The sequence below is a fragment of the Dermacentor variabilis genome, chromosome 4, assembly GCF_050947875.1.
Source record: "Dermacentor variabilis isolate Ectoservices chromosome 4, ASM5094787v1, whole genome shotgun sequence".
Classification (NCBI taxonomy): Eukaryota; Metazoa; Arthropoda; class Arachnida; order Ixodida; family Ixodidae; genus Dermacentor; species Dermacentor variabilis.
The window spans coordinates 83598677-83618837 of NC_134571.1; the positions used below are offsets into that span (position 1 = coordinate 83598677).

Here is a 20161-nt window from a genome sequence, read left to right on the forward strand (position 1 = left end):
AGAAACTATATAGTCGAATACAACTTAACTCTGCAGTGAAGCCCCGCTTACGCCCTCGTAACCGCCAGCCACTGGTCCTCCGCGAGGCTGCAAATGTAGTTCGTACTTCAAACTTTTCCTGTTACCTAAATAAGGCGTAACCCCAAAAATAAAGTTGTATTTGAGCGCATAATTTTATACGTTTTCACTCGTCTATTATAGTGGAACGGCGAAAGCCTAATTCTTTATTGAACTGAAATAAAACGCTTGCTTCGCTGCAAATATTTACTGCCAAGTTTCACTTCAGTTGGCAGTGAAGTTTCAAGAGTAAAGCGGGCTCAGCAATGAAATGAACTGTACCGAGGACTTTCGGAGATTGAAATGCTCAGACTCCATACACTTCGTCCATGTCTGGTGCACACCTCATCGCTTCCGCCGATGAAAAGACCCTTAAAGAACAGCATATGCTCCGGAAGTATCAAGTACGACGCCATTTTGAAAACGTTGCATGACGACGACTTTGTTTGCTTATGTGATTGGCTAGCGGAGTAACGCAACGCCGCGCAGTCCGTGTGCCTTGGTTTCCAACTGCAGTTTCTTTTTTTTTTTTTTAAGCTGTATCCCACTTAGTCACCCCTGAGGCAGCTTCTCATGCAAGAAAGCTGAAGCGGTCGGCCCGAATGATGTGGGATGAAGAAAGATGTCTGGATAAAAAAAAAATTGGCAAAACCTATCCCCCGATGAACTTCAAAATTAATGCGATCAGCACTAAAGCAACGTAGCGACACTGTGTTGCCAACGCCGAAACGCGTCATTTATGAGGAATGCGTGCAGTCGCGCTCCCATCTCTCGCTTCCCACTTAGGGAGCCTCCACCGTCCCGTTACCATCCGTCCCGAATTTAGCGGGACAGTGCCGACTTCTTCGAAAATGTCCCGAGTCCCGACTTTGTCCTAGTCGGGACGGCCCAAAAAAGAACTTTTCTGCTATGTAACAATCAATAAACCGTTCCTCCCTATGCAGCGAAGCTGGTAGCCTCTCGGTGGTCGGCATTTTTCGTGTCCGCGTCCGTTAGCCAAAATGTGGGCCGATCCCGGCGGCAGTGCAGGGCAGCAGCAGTGGCTCGTACCACGGTAAGGCAGAGGCTTAATTCAAGCACTCAGCAAAGTGAAGCCAAAAGTGAATACATTCTTTGTAATCACGCATACAACATACAGAACAGCGTTCGTTTCAATAAGGAACAAGCACAAAACAGGCTTCCGAACCACATAATTGATGATAAGGCGCTCCTGATAACAGTGCAAAGCACGTAGCGCTCCCCGCATACGTTTCCCGGTAAAGATTACTGTTGCGCAAGCAGCCGCGACGACGGCAGCTTGCGACGTGGGGAGTGACGTCTCTAGCCTTTCGTATTTAAAAGAACCAGCCTAGCAACTGATGTTATTGTTGTTGTAACTCCGCTATTGGTATAGTTAGGACTCCCGAAGATGAGCGTGAATACGAGGAGCGGTAAAGGGAAAAATAAACGGCAATACGACAAGCAGCTGCGTGCTGCCAACATTAACATTACTCCTATTGCTACCATTACTCTAAATTACCATTACTATCATTACTCTAAAGCAATAAAGCGTTGCATACCCCCCAGCAGTTGTTAGCGGTGGTTCTCAACAGCTTCCCTGGATATTCACTTTCGCAAAGCGAACGCGGAGGAGGAGGGTATGGCGAAAGCTTGAGAAGAAAAGCGTAGTGCGGCGACGACGGCTACGAGATGGCGCCAGAGTAGCGCATGTCGTCTGGGTGCCTGTCTGCGGCGGCTTCTGTGAATCCCGACCACGCGTCACCCACGCGCTGCCTCTCGCGATATGCACATTAGCGAGGCAGTCGCGCCACACTTCGCTCCGTTTGCAACGTGGCGCACGAGACACATTGTCCCCGCCAGCCAAAATATCGCGAAATGAAAATACGTGAAGAGCGGCGTTGAAATTTCTCATTAGGAAATATCGTAATTGTCTGCGAATGTATTCTTTCACAACATTTCGTGCCAATAGCGAGTTTAGAATCCCAACGCACACCAACAAAAGAGATTGCGAAGAATTCGATGCTACTGAGACATAGTATCAATTTTCAAGGACCATACGAGTGTTACTTTCGAACCTCTAGGAAAACAGAACACTCTCCAATCATTTCTAGAATGCTTGCTACTCAGGATAAAGCATACACCCTGCGTATACTGCGAAGCGAACGAGCGATCAAGACACCCCTCCGCGCTCATATCACTGCTGGCGCCGCAGTGAGGAGCGGGCATATAATGTCAGCGCCATTATTTTGCACGCCTGATGGCTGGCGTGCATTATAGGGCGCGCTAGCTAACCGGCTCCTGACGCCCACACTCTTCGAAGACCGCAGCTTCATTGAGAAATGCGTCAACTTTGACATTCTTATTGCGATGGCAATTATATAGACACTCCAGCAGCGTTTTCGCCGTCGCCGTGATGTTCCGTATCCAAGGGCGATAACACCATCGCCGCGCGTCGTATGTTGTATGTGCTAGTGAAAGCACGCGAGGGAAGCCGATAATCGCGGCTCAATCTGGCGCGCGCGAAGGAAGACAGCGGAGAGCAAACGCGCCGTCTTACGTCGCCCGAAAGGCACTGGGGTGGTGGGAGGGAGGGGGCGGCGTTGTGCTCCGCCTGCAACTGTGGATTTCGCAACTGGGCTCAAGAGGTATTGACGACCGCGGCTCAATCTAGCTCGTCATATATGGAAGAAAGCGGGGAGGCAGCGCGGGAGGGAGGGGGAGGGGAGCGGCTTCGACTCCTCCAAGTGCGTACTTTGCATGGCCGCGCGCGGTGCGCGCGCCGTATCTTGAGAGGGATTTGCGCGCGCAGTTTTCTCGCCGCTCTTGAAAAGCTGAAGCGACAGACCACACGAAGGTCACTTCGCTCGCTGCTGCTGCTGCGCTTGCTCACACCAGCGTTTCGACAGCGAGTGTCCAAACTCATTGGGTGTGATGAGTTCCTGTTCGCTTGTGCGCGCTGATACCATGCTTGTTGATTCAGTTAGGAAGCGAAGGTTTCCAAGTTTACTCGGCCGACAAAACTATTATCCTTCTTTACTACAGCTGTCTACAAATTTTCTATCGCAATCGACGCTTCGCCTTTCGGGTGAAACTGCGATTTTTTTCTATTTTTTTTTTACTTTTTTGTTTTTGAGCCCATTGTCGCCTTGTTACATCTGTCACCTTTACTTTTGTTGCTGTTGGCCTTTTGGTTGGTAGCCGTTTGAAATATCGATGTTATCATCGATATTTCAACGCGAATGACATTCTTTGCCTACTTCAGCCGTTTTCGGCCCATCTATCTCTCTATCTATCTTAGTGGCCCAAGTAGTCTACCTGCTTAAGCCACTAAGTACGAGCTTCTGGTCGTGATGCTTCTGGTCGTGATGATTGTCGTCATTCCAGTTTCGTGATATCTTACTCTCGTCATGCCGTCGTCGTCGCCAAGTTTAACAGCTTCGGCCACGAGTCACCCTTGTCATGTCGTCGTCATAGATTCGCTGTCATGCCTCCATGGTGAGACCTTCGTCGCAGTGCCATCATGGTGGCGCCATTATCGTCACTGCTGCTTCGTCATCCAACTTTCGTCGTACCGTCGTCGTCACACCACCGTCAAGCCATTGTCATTATACACTCGTCCTCATCCCTACGTATACTCTTGCCGTTGTCATGCCATCGTCGTCATATATTCGTTGTCATGCCGTCGTCGGTATCTTGTCGCGGTAGTTCCATCATCATCCGATTCCCGTCGTGCCGTCGTCGCCAAGCCGTCGTTTCACCACCGTCATTACTTCAATACCGTCATCCTGCTGTCATTATGATGTCGTCGTCATATAGCTGTTGTCGATCTATCGACGTCATTCCTAGTTCATCTTTCTCTCGTAATCATGATGACGTCATTCAATTGTGATTAGGCCGTCGTTGTCATTGCGTCGTCATGACATATTCGCGATCATGCATCCTTTGTCACACCGTCGTCGTCATGCCATTGTCGTCATTCTTGCTTCTTCATCCCGCTGTCGTCATAGCGCCATCGTCACGCCATCATCGTCATGCAGTCGTCGTCATCGCATTGTCCTCACGTTGTCGTTGTCACGTGGTCAGCGTTATTCCATCCCTATAATATAGGAATCTACATCTCATTGTGGTGATGCAATCGTTGCTATACGCCCTTGTCGTTCGATCAATACCATTTCTTCGCCAATCATCACCCCTGCATCGGCCTCATACAGTCGTCGTCATGCCTCCATGCTTATGGGCGTCCTTGGCAAGCGAGTGCTAAGTGGAACCATATCGGAGTATGTGGGATATACAGTTGAAACTCGGTTTAACGAGGTGATGACCATGCTCTAATTATTTCGTTAAATCCGGAGTTCGGAAAATCGAATAAGAAATTTTTCGGTCCTTCGAAATTTAAGACTGTAACGTAGGGACACCCAAAAGGTACCGCGGCATTGTATTTGCCGCTAACCCAAGCCTGCGCGTGTAATAAATGCGCAAGGACGGCCCAACTACTACCGCCCCTAGCGCCATCTGGTACGTAAGAACGCTAGTGACTGCTGAGTCCGTTGTTCCGTTCATGGGTGCGGCGTGGAGCCTCGTCAAAATAAAGCTAGTTCCGTGACTAGGGTGTCTAGATATTTTAACGCGATAGCGTTAGAGTGCACGCCCGAAGAAAAACCCATCTGCGTCAAAATTACGAAGAAATCACAGCTTTTTTCTCATTTATTCCTGGAACAGCTTCGTTAAATCGGGTTTAATGCAATCTATTTTCGTTAATTCGGGTTGATGACAACATTGAACCTGATGGGTACTTGCCGGAGAATGGAAATTTCTTCATTAGATTGGGAACTTCGTAAAATTGGGTTTCGTTAGACAGAGTTTCAGCCGTAGCCAAAGCATCGAAACTCTAAGGATTCCACTATACATGTTGAAGAAACGTCACTTCAGGAATATGGTCTGCCGCTACACTGCTTGATTGCTATACGCATTGCCCTCGACAGTCATTGCGAGATGAGTTTTGCCGAACTTTTTTTTCTTTGTATCTTGTTTTCAAGTAGTATCCAATCCTTCCGCATGTTAAAGTGCACTTGATTTCCCGACTATTCTTGGTCGTCCCTTCTTCCGTTCTTTGTAGTGTTTTCCTTGTTGGCGACTTTGGCTGCTCCTAATATATTCCCAACATGTATGAATATAGGTCCTTTCTGTAAATAATCCAGTAGTTGATAACCGGCTACTGTGTTGTTGTGTGTCTCGTTGGTCCTGTTGATGCTCTGTTTTTCTCAAAACGTTTCTTTTAACACATGAACGTGCGCTCCCTGTCGCCAGCGCTGCTCATCACTATAACGTTGTGACCACGAGTACTCGCGGTCATCGAGTGATCTTGGTTGATGTGTGTGTTAAGGCGCGTGACGACACGCCTGTTTAGCTGGTAGGCAAATCTTTGCTCCAGTTTGCATAGCCCATAAAATTACAAGCCATACTTCTTGTAACATTATGCAAGTTAGCTTCGTTTGCTTTCTCGCACAACGACACAAGCTTTCCGAAGCTCTCCGAGCGTCTCTCGATCGTACCCTAGACGTACCCTAGACACTTTGTAACGGCTGAACGTGCCAACTAGCCTTTCCCGCGGAGACGCGGCACTGCTCTGCCGCCTATGGCGCGGTGTGGCATTCACTAACGCCTACTGTTCTTTGCGTCTGGGCATGGCCGATACACCAGTGTAGGGCACCTGTAATTGAGCAGAAATTATCGAACAGCTGTTGTGCGCTTGCCCTCCATACAACGTCCAGCGCGCCTCCTTACAGGCCCCGCACTAAGCCGACTGGACTCTAGAACAATTTCCGCTTTTTTTCACGGCGCGACGGCGCGTGCGTCCTGCCCTATTGGATTAGTACCGAAATGTATTGCAAGGGGCGCGCGCGCAGCCAGATATAGGGGGGGGGGGAGGTGGGGGGGGGAGGAATGCGCGGATGCGCGCGCTGCTGCGAGCACTTGCGCCGTGTACCACGTTGGAACTCCCCTGGTCTACAGCTCTATGTCGGTGCGGTGCCAAAAACGTGTGTTACGTATAAGACTGCAACTCCGCTTTCAAACGGAAAGTATCCAGGGCTTCGTCCGGACTGCACCGTGAAGTATACTCCGTTCCATACATAGCAGTTAACGCTGTGGAGGCAAGAGAGACTTCTTGCGGTGGCTTCGCTCACACTTGGATACTTCCGTGTTTCTTGACTGCAATTGTGCGCAACTGTTCTTTTTTTATATACAGGCTCAGTATTGAATGAAACAAGTTTTAATTCTTAGAAACAAACACACTGTGGTATACGGCTGGTAATGCGTTGGTTCAGATGATTTTTATTTTGTCTTTATTTTCGGGTTTCTTATTTGCAGCTCGTCGCGAGGAGCCTCACGTGCATGCTCGCGCGAGCGAACTCTGTTGGCGCGCAGCGAAACATAAGCGGAATGCGGGGAGTGGTAACTTTTCGGGACCGAACTTCTTGCGTAGCTTCCACAGCGTTGACTGCTATATATGGAACGGAGTACAGCTGGCGCCTTGCACTGACGGTTATAAAATTTACCGAAAAACCCCGTGTTACACACGGGCAACACTTCAAAAACATCACGTTTGCTGACACAGTCTTCTTGCAGCGTCGGCCCCCTCTTGCTGGCGGTGGCAGCGCCTGCCTGACTTCACGTACTCGTTTAAGGCGCGTTAACACTGGGTCGGTACGAGACCGACAAGACGCTGCCACCAACCATGGGCCAACTATTCAGCACTGTGTCAATGAGACCATTTGACCGTAATGGGCCGACGGGCGCGAGTTGTCGTATAGCGCGACGGGCTTTCTTGTCGAAGGCACCGACAAAATCATGCATGCCGACTATGATCGCTCGACCGAACCCCAAGCGACCAGCCGTCGAACCGACAACGCGACAGCCACGCAACGCATTCACTTGTATATGCAATTATTAGCGTCCCAAAATGCGTCAACATGCCTTCTAAGTTGAAATGCACAAGCTTCAGTCCTCTCAAACACTGCACATGAAGTTTCAGCCAAGGTTGATCCTGTTTAGCGAAAGCTGGGTTAGGCCTGGCCCCGTCAAGTTCGTGTACCCGCTACCAAGGAACCTGAACTTCAAAAAATAAGCAGTCAGGACGAAGGGAAGCGCTCTTATAGTTCAATTGCGGCCCAGCGATTCGATATCAACTACTCTTTATTCCGCGCGGCACGTACACAATAAGCGCCAAGCGGTGACACAGCGCTGTGCCAACATCTGTACTTACGTCACCGTTCCCGAAGGCTGCCGGTGTCAGCGATGGCATCCGCGTTTTCGCAAGAGGATAACACGGCCCACCATGCCGGGCACGGTTTTCTCTAATAATACTTTATGGCACGCGCAAACTGTAAGTATGATGAAGTTAAGCAAAAGCGAGAATCAGTAATAACAGCCCGCAATATGTGCGTCTGGATCACAGTTGCCGTTGTCTAAGTAGCTCGGCCGCTCATATTGACTCTTCTCAGGGCGAAGCAACGAGACTTATATGCGCAGATACGTATGTTTTGCTACATTTTGACATTATTTCATATCAGCGATGCGCCGTTTCCAAGCTGGCAGCGATCTGTGGCTGTAGATGTCGATGTAAACAAATGCACCGCTTTGGCAAATCCGACGTGGAAGGCTGCGCTCGAAGGTTTCTTGAATATGCGAAACGTTTAATGAATTTGTAAAAGGAATACAAAAAGCGAGGTGCAAGCACAGACAAACGCCAAGGCAGCCGCGTCGGCAGACGAAACTCGGCACGCCTTTTTCGGCCGCACTGCTAGCACAACAGCGCATCAGTAGTCGTTCATCCAGTAGTCGATGGATGAACGACATGGTGCCCCGGAGACGCCATTATTAATTAATCGCGATCCACGAAACGAACAACCCACGCACACTCAACATCGGCGCAGGCACACGAACCGGCGAAATCCCCGGCACCCTTCCAAAACGTTTCGAGCGGCATGCGTCAGAGGGCAGCACAGAAACGTGAAAAAAAGGCGGATTCTTCGACCGTGGCCACATCCGTCGATGGCGCAGAAAGTTATTCGGGCGCTACTGCAGTTGTTCAGGAACAACGGCCTCCGTGACCGATTGTAGTAGTTCTTTGCGCTCCTACTGTGTGCAAGCGCGCAATGCTCACTTTTTCACTGTTCTCTTCTTTCTTATGCTACTTTCCCTCACCCCCAGTGTAGGGTAGCAAACCGAACCCTGGTCCGTTTGAACTCCCTACCTTTCCTCCCTCTGTCTGTCTGTCTGTCTGTCTCTCTCTCTCTCTCTCTCTCTCTCTCTCTCGCTCTCTCTCTGTTTTACACACTTATATCTTGCTGTCGCTGACAATGCTTCGCTCTTCCGGCAAGACTACGACATATTTTTTTTCTTTATATGTTATGGTTTCACATTCTCTTTATTCCAGTAAGTGGACAATTTAGTTGTTGCATATAGCTAACCGAATCGCATTAGCCAATAACTTTTATTCATTCGTATACGTCTAACAAAAGGAAAGAACCGCAACTGCAGGGTAATCAAGGTGCCCTTTTGTACTCAATATAGGGAATGACATCGCGGAGTTTACGGAGCAGTTTAGAGGTTCTGCTTGGAACGCAGCTTGGAATTTCCTATAAAACACATCAGAGCAATATTTTTCTTCGAAAGACGAACACGGCAGTGACAGGCACATTCATTGAGTGACGTGTCGTCCTCACCAGAGAAAAGGGGATTCAGGCTTGAAGCCATCTGCGTGCCAAGAAAACGTCTCAGTGTTTGTGTTCTTACAGTTTTCCCTGCCTGGACGTCAGCATTAGTGTGCGCTCTTTACACCGTGTCATTAGGATATCGCGCATTCACGTTTCTCTCGGCAAAGCGGGATAACACGTGGCCCAGATATTTTTGTACGCTCTCGTGCCATCGTTTGCGTACCGCTTGATTAATGTAAAAGCCACCGATACAGCAACTGCTACACGACACATCGCGGTCTGTTCTGCTGACGCGCGTTTCAGTTCAATTACTCGAACATTTCAACAATACTGTCGCGCGTTCACATAAAGGTCACACCGGGTCCTAGAAGAGTCCGACGAAAGCACGCGCCGATAACACAGGATACTGTCATTCCCTTCCTTAATTCTTCCTTTTTTTTTTTTTTTTTGTCACCGTCTGCGCACATCACGAGCCGTCAACGCCAAATGTTCTCGCCAGCCAAGGCACAGCTTTTCGTTCGTATAGGCTCCGCACTAATGGCGTCTCTTGTGTGTCCTTGTTCGATCTGCCGCACCTTCGCTTGTATTTTCTCGCACGTTCGGCCGTACAGAACGTGGTTCCAGCTCCTGCCAGTACGAAGCGGGCCGCGTCGACGTCTCCCGCTTCCGTGTCTCATCGGTGGAAGGTTGCGGCGCAGCTCGCTTCCCCTTCCCGTCTTTCCGCGCAGTCGACGCAAGGTCGGGACCGCTGGCCGAGCCGTCATTATTTGTGCGGTGAAAAGAAAACCTCGCGAGCCCACGGGCGCGCAACAATGCGCCGCTTGATGTGCTCCGAGGTGCTCGCCGCGGGCTGCCATTGTGACGCGGCTCGACGGCGCCCCACGGCGCGAGCTTGCACACGATGCTCCTGTGACGTCATCGATGCTCATTGTTGCTTCGACGGGGGCACTTCAGGGACGGCTTGCACGAACATTTAATAACGAATTTAAGAACGCGTTCTTGGGCGGACTAGCCGTTATCTACGGAACGTTTAAGAACGCGTTCTTAAATTCGCTATTCTAAAAGCGAAGCTTTCTTTGCCTTTTCCTTCGGCTTTCACGCTGCTACTGCTGTGGCTGCTGTGGCTGCTGCTGTCCGGCACACCGCGCTGGGGGGGTGCCGGACAAGGTGGTTCACAGTATAGTGTACTAGAAAGAGTTAGGTTAGGGCGTGTTGGTATTCCATAACTGAGGTTTTTAGCGCACGTAAAGGGACAAAAGACAGTGGCGAAACGAGGACACAGCGCTGAAAACCTCAGTTATAGTGTACTAGATTAGGGGTAGTGGGCCGAGGCGGGGGCGCGGTCAATGCACGCGCGTGAAGCAGAAAATTCGGACAGCATATGCGCCCGCGAGGCGGCGCTATGGAGCCCTTCACCTCTTAGACATTACAGGAGCGCATGACAACGTAGACCGCAACATTTTGTGGGATATTCTCGAAAGGGAAGGCTTACAGCGAAGATTGCCGGTAGCTTTTGTGAGAGATTTACTTAAAAAATACCGTTTCCGTTGAATGGGAAGCGATGAGGAGTGAGGCGAAAGTTGATATTTACAAGGGGCAGGGGTGCCCTTTATCCCGACTGCTGTTTATGATGTACATGATGAGGATGGAGAGGGCGCTAGAAGGAGGTAATACCGGACTTAATCTCTCATACAAACAGGCGGGTACAGTGGTAAAGCAGCAGCTTCCAGGTTTATTTTATACGGACCACATTGGTGTTGCTAGCTAACAAGCAAAAAACGAGAAGGAACGGAGTTAACCGAAGGGCCCGATTTTTATTAGTAAATTCATAACAATCCAACAAACGCTGACATCGAGGAAAACATATTAGAAATTACTTGTGCTTAATAAATGAAATAAAGAAGCGATAACTTAATGGAAATGAAAGTGGATGAAATAACAACTTGCTGTAAGTGAGGAACGATATCATGGGATCGTTCCCAACCTGCAGCAAGTTGTTCTTTCATCCACTTTCATGTCCATTAATTTATTGTTTCTTTATATAATTTATTAAGCACAAGTAATTTCCCCTATGTTGTCCTTAGTGTCAGAGTTTGTTGGCTTCTTGATTCTTGAGCAAAGTGATTTGCAACGTCTGGCTAATATCTGTGGACAGGAAGGCGAGAATTTAGGTTTGAAATTTAGCGTTAGAAAATCAGGTGTTATGGTAGTCAATGAAAACAGTGAACAGACAGTGGCAATACAGGGCCAGGAAATACCTCAGGTCAAAGAATATAAATATCTTGGTATATGGATAAACGAAGGCAATATATATATGGAAACACAAGAAAAAAACAATAACAGTAAAGGGGAATAGAAATGCATCCATAACGAAACACAGAGCACTATGGAGATACAATAGGTACGAGGTGCTCCGGGGTATGTGGAAAGGTGTAATGGTTCCAGGACTTACTTTTGGAAATACGGTTGTTTGCTTGAAATCAGAGGTACAATCAGGACTCGATGGGAACCAAAGGTCAGTGGGACGCCTCGCATTGGGCGCTCACGGGAAGACTACAAATGAAGCTGCGCCGGGTGGTATGGGCTGGACAAGTTTTGAAGTGAGGGAAGCTCACAGTAAAAGTGATTATGGAGAACGACTGAGGAATTTGGAAGAAAGTAAATGGGCTGGGAGAGTGTTGAGGTATCTGTACAGAAAAAAACATTGATTCACAGTGGAGTAAAAGAACTAGGAAGCTTACCAGCAAGTATGCGGCCTGTAGGGTGAGCAACACAGTAACAAAGAACGTCAAGCGGAAAGTCATAGAGGCTGAAATAATATCATGGGTGGCGGCAATGAAAAAGAAACATGCCATGAGTAACTACTTAAGAGGAAAAAGCGAAATCAGGAAAGAAATAATTGATGATAACTCACAAGGAAGCTCATTACTTTTCGAAGCGAGATCAGGATGCCTTAGAACAGGCACCTATAAAGCGAGATATAAGAAAGAAGAAATATGTGCTTGCTGCGGTAAAGCTAGGGAAACGATGGAGCATGTTTTATTAGAAGGTGAAGATATCTGCCCAGCGGTCGACTTACGCACCACTAGACTCCTTGAAGCCCTTGGGTTCAGCGGGATCAGGGGGCAAGTAAACACGCCCGCAATAGAGATTAGTATAAGAGTCGATCGGAAGATTGGGGGAAGAAAAGTAGGGAAACGACAAAAAACGAAGACGTACAAAAACAAAGTCCACAATAGGGGGTCATGCAGAGAATTTGTTGGCCAGTGATCGCATGATTTAAAGTATCGCCGCATTGATGTGAACACTTTGAACAACTTTCGGAACGCGATTTCCGCCAGTGACTGGGAATACGTCTTATCAATAAATCACCCTGACACAGTTTACGATGCTTTTCTGTCCAAACAAAAAGATCTTTACGACACTTCTTTTCCTCTGAGACATGCCAGAAAATGCAAAAATAGAAAATCATGGATAATGGCGGAACTAATTTTTAAAATTAAATTAATATACAAGTCATTTACGCCGTTCAAAAAATCTCGAGACCCTTCAAAATGAGACGCATACAAAAAATACCGTAATCAATTAAACCGAGCATTGAAGAGGGCGAAAGTGGTATACTTCAGCAATCTTATCGACCTCGCTTCGAGAAACAGTGGCCGGGAGCAATGGGACCAACTAAATCGCTTGCTTAACTTCCGGTCACACCGTCTTATTGCTTCCGTTGAAAAATAAGGCGAAGTTCTGTGCGGGAAAGAACTTTCCAACCAGTTTAATAGGTTTTTCATTAATGTTACAAAATCGCTGTGTGTCGCACCAGATGTCTCTGCCGGTTATGCCTGTGGGGCATCAAGCGTTCACGAAACCTTATTTATGTTTCCAACTACTGCATCAGAAATAATATTAGTGTTCTCAAACCTCCGTTCGACTAAATCTAAGGATAAAGATGGTTTTCAAATACAACCCTTCAAATGTGTAATGGACTTATTAACGCCGAGAGTATTATATATTTATAACCTTTTTTTTTCAAGTACCGGCGTCTTTCCAAAATAAATGCAAATTGCAAAGGTTGTTCCCATAGAGAAAAGTGGTTCTGTTTCTGACTTTTTCTATTACAGGCCAATATCGCTTCTTCCAGTACTGTCTAAAGCATTGGAAAAAATTATTCATTGCAGGTTGACTAACTTTCTAAGTAAGCATTCTGTTCTTTCTGACTACCAGTTTGAATTTAGAAAACAGAGATTCACTGAGATTGTATTGACTAAACAAAAAGAAATTATAATTGACGTCTTTGAAGAAAAGCTTCTTGTCCTCGGGATATATATAGACTTATAAAAAGAATTTTATCTAATTACCCACTTTCTATACTTCAGAAACTCAGTCACTGTGCTATTAGGGGCATCAGTCTTTTAATACAGTCTTGCCTAAAGTACCGTAAGCAAATGGGGTGTTTAAATGAAACCTCGTCAGATGTTGAGCCAATCTTGTCTGGTGTACCTCAGGGAAGCATTTTGGGGCCTTTGTTGTTTTAAGCGTATATAAATGACATTTTTCATACCCCCTTTCCGGTTCATCTCGTAGCTCATGCTGATGATATTACAATGCTCGCCACAGGAAACACACTAGCTGAAGTATCCCTCCATGGCAACCAAATTTTGAAATATTTGCGTCCCTGGTATAATAAAAATTGTCTTAAAGGTAATACGAATAAAACAAAGGCTGTGATATAAGGGACAAAAAAATAAAGTAGTAAGTGGTGATATCGAACTATTATTAGGTAATGACAAGATTGATATAGTGCCCAGTATAAAATCTCTTGCTGTTGTATTCTCTGAGACGCTCAATTGGGGCCCAAAAATTGAATATATTCGTGCTAAAATGAACAGGTTAAATGGCGTGTTATGCAAACATAGGTTAACCCTTCCTACATAGGTTAAACTCCTCATTTATTATTCTTTTATAGCGCCAGTGATTACCTATTGCCACACTGTTTGGGGTACGACGGCACAACACAATAAACAGCGCCTTCTTATTGCACAAAAGCGTGCGATAAGACTGATAGCTAATGTACCGTGGAATGCTCATACCAGACGATATTTCGGACAGTTCAATTCTGTAAGAATAACTACCTTGTATGAGTTCAAACTAATTTTGCGTTTACAAAACTTCTGTAGCAACGAACATTGCTAGCCTTATGCTAGCATTGCTAGCCTTATGCTGGCAATGTTTCAGCTAGTATGTCATAAACCTACATATGACGTACGCCACTCTATATCAAGGACCCTACCGTTAAGTCGCACCAAATACTACACACAATTTTTGTCGTACAATCTATCGAAGTATTTAAATGCTCACGACGACAATCGTTTTTCTGTTAGGCTGTTTTCTACATAAACTTTCATGGAATTGATAAATCTTTTGGAACCTCCGACCGAATAGCTCACCTCTGTAACTGTGTGACAATGCATTGTAAAGGACTTGAACGAATTCTATTTACCTGTATTTTTGTCAACGTTAGCGCTAAAATTATGTAATGAGAATCGGCACGAAATCGTAGAATCGTGTAATTGCGTTGTGTTAAATCACAATTATGTAATAGATTTCACTGATTTCACTGAGTTCACAGAACGTTGTCACCGATTTGAATTCTGTAGTTGTGCATACTTTGCAAACTATCGCATTGCCTTTGTTTTTCGCCACACTGCTGTTCTGTGGGGCGTAGGGGGTCCCCAAGCTGCATTTGGCAGCTTTTTCCCTTCCATCCTCTCTCATTCTGTACTTTATTTTGAGAGAAAGACTATCTATCTATCTATCTATCTATCTATCTATCTATCTATCTATCTATCTATCTATCTATCTATCTATCTATCCTTGACACGCATGCGCTACCCCCCCACTCCGTTTCTGCATGCATATATTTGATTCCTATATATATATATATATATATAGGAATCAAATATGTGCATGCAGAAACGGAGTGGGGGGGTAGCGCATGCGTGTCAAGGATAGATAGATAGATTCTATTATTCTATATATATTATATATATTCTATATATAATAGAATATATAATATAATATATATAATATATAATATGTATATTATATATATATTATTAATATTATATATATATATATATATATATATATATATATATATATATATATATATATATATATATATGCACAAAGACGAGAACGAAGAGAGAGGACAGGACGAGGCATCATCATCATCATCATGGTTCCGCCCACTGCAGGGCAAAGGCCTCTCCCATACTTCTCCAACTTCTCCCTGGGAATATATATATATATATATATATATATATATATATATATATATATATATATATATATATATATTCCCAGGGAGAAGTTGGAGAAGTATGGGAGAGGCCTTTGCCCTGCAGTGGGCGGAACCATGATGATGATGATGATGATGATGATGATGATGATGCCTCGTCCTGTCCTCTCTCTTCGTTCTCGTCTTTGTGCGCTTTTTTCGGTTTCAAGATGATAAAACGGAGGGTTAGGAGGAAATGGCTGATAGCTCCAGCTTATGGTGGGACGTTTTCTTTTCTTTATTTTTTCGAACATTTTTTCTTGTGTATTCATTAGTCGCGCACGCCTTCCTGACCACCCGTCCGCCGCCTGCCTAGACGCGCAAGTCGCTGCGGTGAAAGGTTAATACAGCGACAGAAGCCACAGCTAGTTAGGGTACAATCAGTACCCCAGGCTCCCAAATTCTCGAAAGCTCTGCTCTAGCAACCTCCTCACTTAAAAGCCAGTTGCGGCCACAATGTGCGCCCGCGCACAGGAAACGGAGAAAAGTCCGGCTAGGGCAACTCGCAGCCTGCCTGCGCTAAAGTGAGCGCGTCCGTGAGCATCGCGGAGCTGTTTTACGGCGCCACTGCAAAGCAAAAATGGACGTCAGAAGCTTCTTCAAAATAAAAACTGATACTGATTCTAATTTTGCGCCTTGTTTGATAAAGGAGAGACGACTTTCAGAACTGGACCACTATCCCGAATCCGAAGATATTTCTACCACCACCGCCTCACCTGAGCAGCTTCCAACACTTAAGGACCCTCTCGACATCGGCTTCGCCCTCACATCCTCCCGTCGCACGTATACTTCATCACACCAAATAGTACGGCTTCAGTATTTGCCGTACAAAAATTTTAGGCACACCCACCGTTCGGGGCAGAAAACTAATCGAAGCTGATTCATTACCGACTTCTTGTTTTTGTTTTTACGCCTTATTCCTTGAGGACAAACGCCTCGTTCTGCGTGGTACCGGCTTTAACATGGCCCATTAGGTTGACCCGTTAACCTGCAATATGCATGCCTATTGTTCTCATTATTTAGTGTGCTCCTTGTTTTGACCCTTTGGTTGGTAAACCAGATTTAGGTTAGCTTCGTAGAAAGCTAGATTTTTTATCTTAACCATGCGTTAGCGTAGTGGACGGGCCCGTCAGGTTTACACCTGGAAGCTAGATGGAAGCTAGAATGCATCAATAGAAGAATGCAGCATGCACCATCTTAGTTTATCCTGTTATGCGCCATTTGTTAAACAATACGTACAACCGTAGGAGTATGAAAGCCTTATTTGTGCAGGAAGGCTCATCCGTCACATCACATCACATCACACTGCATCGTCATTGGATGATGACTAAACCGGGTAATTTCAAGGGGGCGCGACAACAACTATCGCTACATTCAATTTCGAAAATCGAAAAAAATACGCGGGTATACCCGGGTATTTGGACTTCATCGAATAACTTTCAGATTGACTCTGCTTTTCGTACCAGCCAACCAAGGATAATTTTTTCGATAACGTCGAAATTACCTACAATTTCCTTGGCCCTTCCTGTGGCCATAGAAAATAGACCCCAGGGTCTAAAATTAGGCCAGGTGAGCTCCGCCCGGTCTTTGTCGCAACACTCAAGCACGAGCCCAAAGACAAAGTTGGGTGGAAGTTGTTATTAGCTGCGTACCTGTTGTTTTCAAAAGAGGAGCGTAAATTTCGTATCTTTAGCATCTTTGCAAACCTGTTCATAGACCTCATGCGTTGGAAATTTGAGTCAAGATTTCCACAAGGCATATCCAGCGTTGAATTGTGTAGTAGCAATCACTTAGAAGAGATTGATATAATATTTCCAAAATTGGGTTCAATAACGGTCACTGAATTCATCGATGGTTCTGGGTTGATTGCGACATGCCGTGCGCCATGAGTCTACTAGGAAACATGCACCAACGGTATGTATTTAAACGTTCGTAAAGCAGCTGCGTTATGTGCGGATGTCACGCAGTTTGTGTACAGTAATAATTTTAAGTACATCGCGGTCTATATAAATGCAGGCAGCGATGTTCGGACAATGATAGAGATATTACATACCAAGGCCAGTTATTCTCGCACGACATACATTGTTCCCCTTTGCGCTTTGTCGCCAGCCAGTGTGTCGTTTTCAAACCAGCGGCGGGCAAAGGACAAGAAGCTGTTATCGTCGCTCCTTTCACCAAGTACAAAAAAAATCACGAGTTCGCCAAGAAGCACGAAAAGTGTGAATGGCGCAAGGACGTCACAGAAAGGAGAGACAACTTCCTTCGCTTCCTGAACAAGGCGACCGATGTCGCACTGCGGCTCGACATCATCATCATCATCATCATGTTTACGCCCACTGCAGAGCAAAGGCCTCTCCCATACTTCTCCAACTAGCGTCGCAAAGAAAGAAGCGGAGTGCAGTAAGCAGAAACTGGTCTCGATTACAGCGGCTGTGCTTTTCTGCGGTATACACGATTTGCCTCCTCGAGGGAAACAATAAAAAAGCACGGTTTTTCAGGACCTTCTAAGGTTTCGCGTCGACGCTGGGGACCACGCGCTACGAGCGCATCTAGGCAACAGCGCGAAAACGCGAAGTACACATCAGTTACTATCCAAAGCGAGCTGATAAAAATCAGCGAGGACCTCCTTCGGGGAGACATTGTAAGCGCGTGCAACAAGTCCGGACGGTATTTGCTGCTGGCAGATGAATATGCGAACAGATCAGGAGCAGGACAGCTCACGATTGGTGTCCGTTTTGTAGGCATAGATCTCGAGGCTGTACGAGAAAAATTTGTTGACGGGATTCCGCTGGAAAGCATGGACGAAGGAACCATCTCTGCCACAATTTTCGAGGCTGCTGACAACTTCGGCCTTAATCCTGATAACATCATCATCATCATCATCAACAGCCTGGTTACGCCCACTGCAGGGCAAAGGCCTCTCCCATACTTCTCCAACTACCCCGGTCATGTACTAATTGTCGCCATGTTGCCCCTGCAAACTTCTTAAACTCATCCGCCCACCTAACTTTCTGCCGCCCTCTGCTACGCTTCCCTTCCCTTGGAATCCATTCCGTAACACTTAATGACCATCGGTTATCTTCCCTCCTCATTACGTGTCCTGCCCATGCCCATTTCTTTTTCTTGATTTCAACTAAGATATCATTGACTGGCATTTGTTCCCTCACCCAATCTGCTCTTTTCTTATCCCTTAACGTTACACCTATCATTCTTCTTTCCATATCTCGTTGCGTCGTCCTCACTTTAAGTAGAACCCTTTTCGTAAGCCTCCAAGTTTCTGCCCCGTACGTGAGTACTGGTAAGACACAGCTGTTATAAACCTTTCTCTTGAGGGATAATGGTAACCTGCTGTTCATGATCTGAGAATGCCTGCCGAACGCACCCCAGCCCATTCTTATTCTTCTGATTATTTCAGTCTCATGATCCGGATCCGCAGTCACTACCTGCCCTAAGTAGATGTATTCCCTTACCACTTCCAGTGCCTCACTACCTATCGTAAATTGCTGTTCTCTTCCGAGACTGTTAAACATTACTTTAGTTTTCTGCAGATTAATTTTTAGACCCACCCTCCGGCTTTGCCTTTCCAGGTCAGTGAGCATGCATTGCAGTTGGTCCCCTGAGTTACTAAGCATGGCAATATCATCAGCGAATCGCAAGTTACTAAGGTATTCTCCATTAACTCTTATCCCCAATCTTCCCAATCCAGGTCTCTGAATACCTCCTGTAAACACGCTGTGATTAGCATTGGTGAGACCGTATCTCCCTGCCTCACGCCTTTCTTTATTGGGATTTTGTTGCTTTCTTTGGTGGCTGTGGAGCCGCTATATATATCTTTCAGTATTTTTACATACGGCGCGTCTGCACCCTGATTCCGCAATGCCTCCATGATAACATCCTGATAACATTGTAGGCCAAGGTACAGTGGCTGCTCTTCAATGGCGGGTAGCATATCTGACATACAGGCTAGAATAAAAGAAAAACACCCGCGAGCTATGTACTTCCATTGCTCCTCGCACTGGCTAAGAGGCAAGCACAGTGGCGGATGTTCGGAATGCGGTGGCCTCCACCAAAGCGGCAGTCAAGTTCTTTCGGGAAAGCCCTCTCAGGAAGAAGAATGCACCTTTGAGGCCCTTGCTTTGTGACACTAGGTGGCGCAAAGAAACGCCAAAAGACGGAGATGTATACAAAAGCACAGTTCGCAATAGGGGATCAGAAAATTTGGTTGTGGGAGTTCATAGTGTATTTTTATTTTTTATTGTTTAACCTAGGTAGGACATTAGGCAGTATAATATCAAGAGCTTGGTGGCGCAACCCACCGCCCCGTTCCAAAGGGGACTCTCATCCATCCATCCATCCATCCATCCATCCATCCATCCATCCATCCATCCATCCATCCATCCATCCATCCATCCATCCATCCATCCACCCATCCATCCATCCCATCCATCCATCCATCCATCCATCCATCCATCCATCCATCCATCCATCCATCCATCCATCCATCCATCCATCCATTCGTCTCTTTCAGCAACACTTCGTTGAAGTAATGGAGGCCCTGACAAAACTGTCATCTTCTGCGAACCGGCAAATGCGGGAATCTGCACAGCTTGGGAGGTATTCTGTAAGAATCCACCTAGCGGACATGTCCATTTCGTCTGGTGCTGAATTGCTGATTGGCTGTGGGGCCTCGCTGCTGCGGACGCGCAGCTCAGCCCAGCCCAGCCAACCAGAACTTCAACAGCAGACGAAATTGACATGTCCACTAGGTGGACTTTTGCAGAATACCTCCCCAGCTCTCGTGCAGTCTGCGCTCGCCTTCATTTTTGTTTGCCTTACCTGTAGCGCAAGATATTCCGCTCTCCTTGAACCGGCGACTAACATGTTACAAAGCCCCCAGACTGACATATTATAGATACAACAGCAGATACGTCTCCTGACGGAAACAATTAGCGAGCACAGGATAAAAGCGGAAAAATTATTTACGGACCTTTATTCAGAGACAAAGGAGACAGCAAGAAAGCTTGGTACAGAAGTCAGTGTGCCGCGAATG

The 20161-nt window shown here is 46.4% G+C and overlaps 1 protein-coding gene across 1 annotated transcript in view; it reads right to left on the reverse strand.

Moving 5' to 3' along the window:
* The window catches only part of cyc (basic helix-loop-helix ARNT-like protein cyc), a 94513-nt gene that overhangs the window by 31116 nt on the left and 43236 nt on the right, over positions 1–20161 (reverse strand). The window lies entirely within an intron of this gene.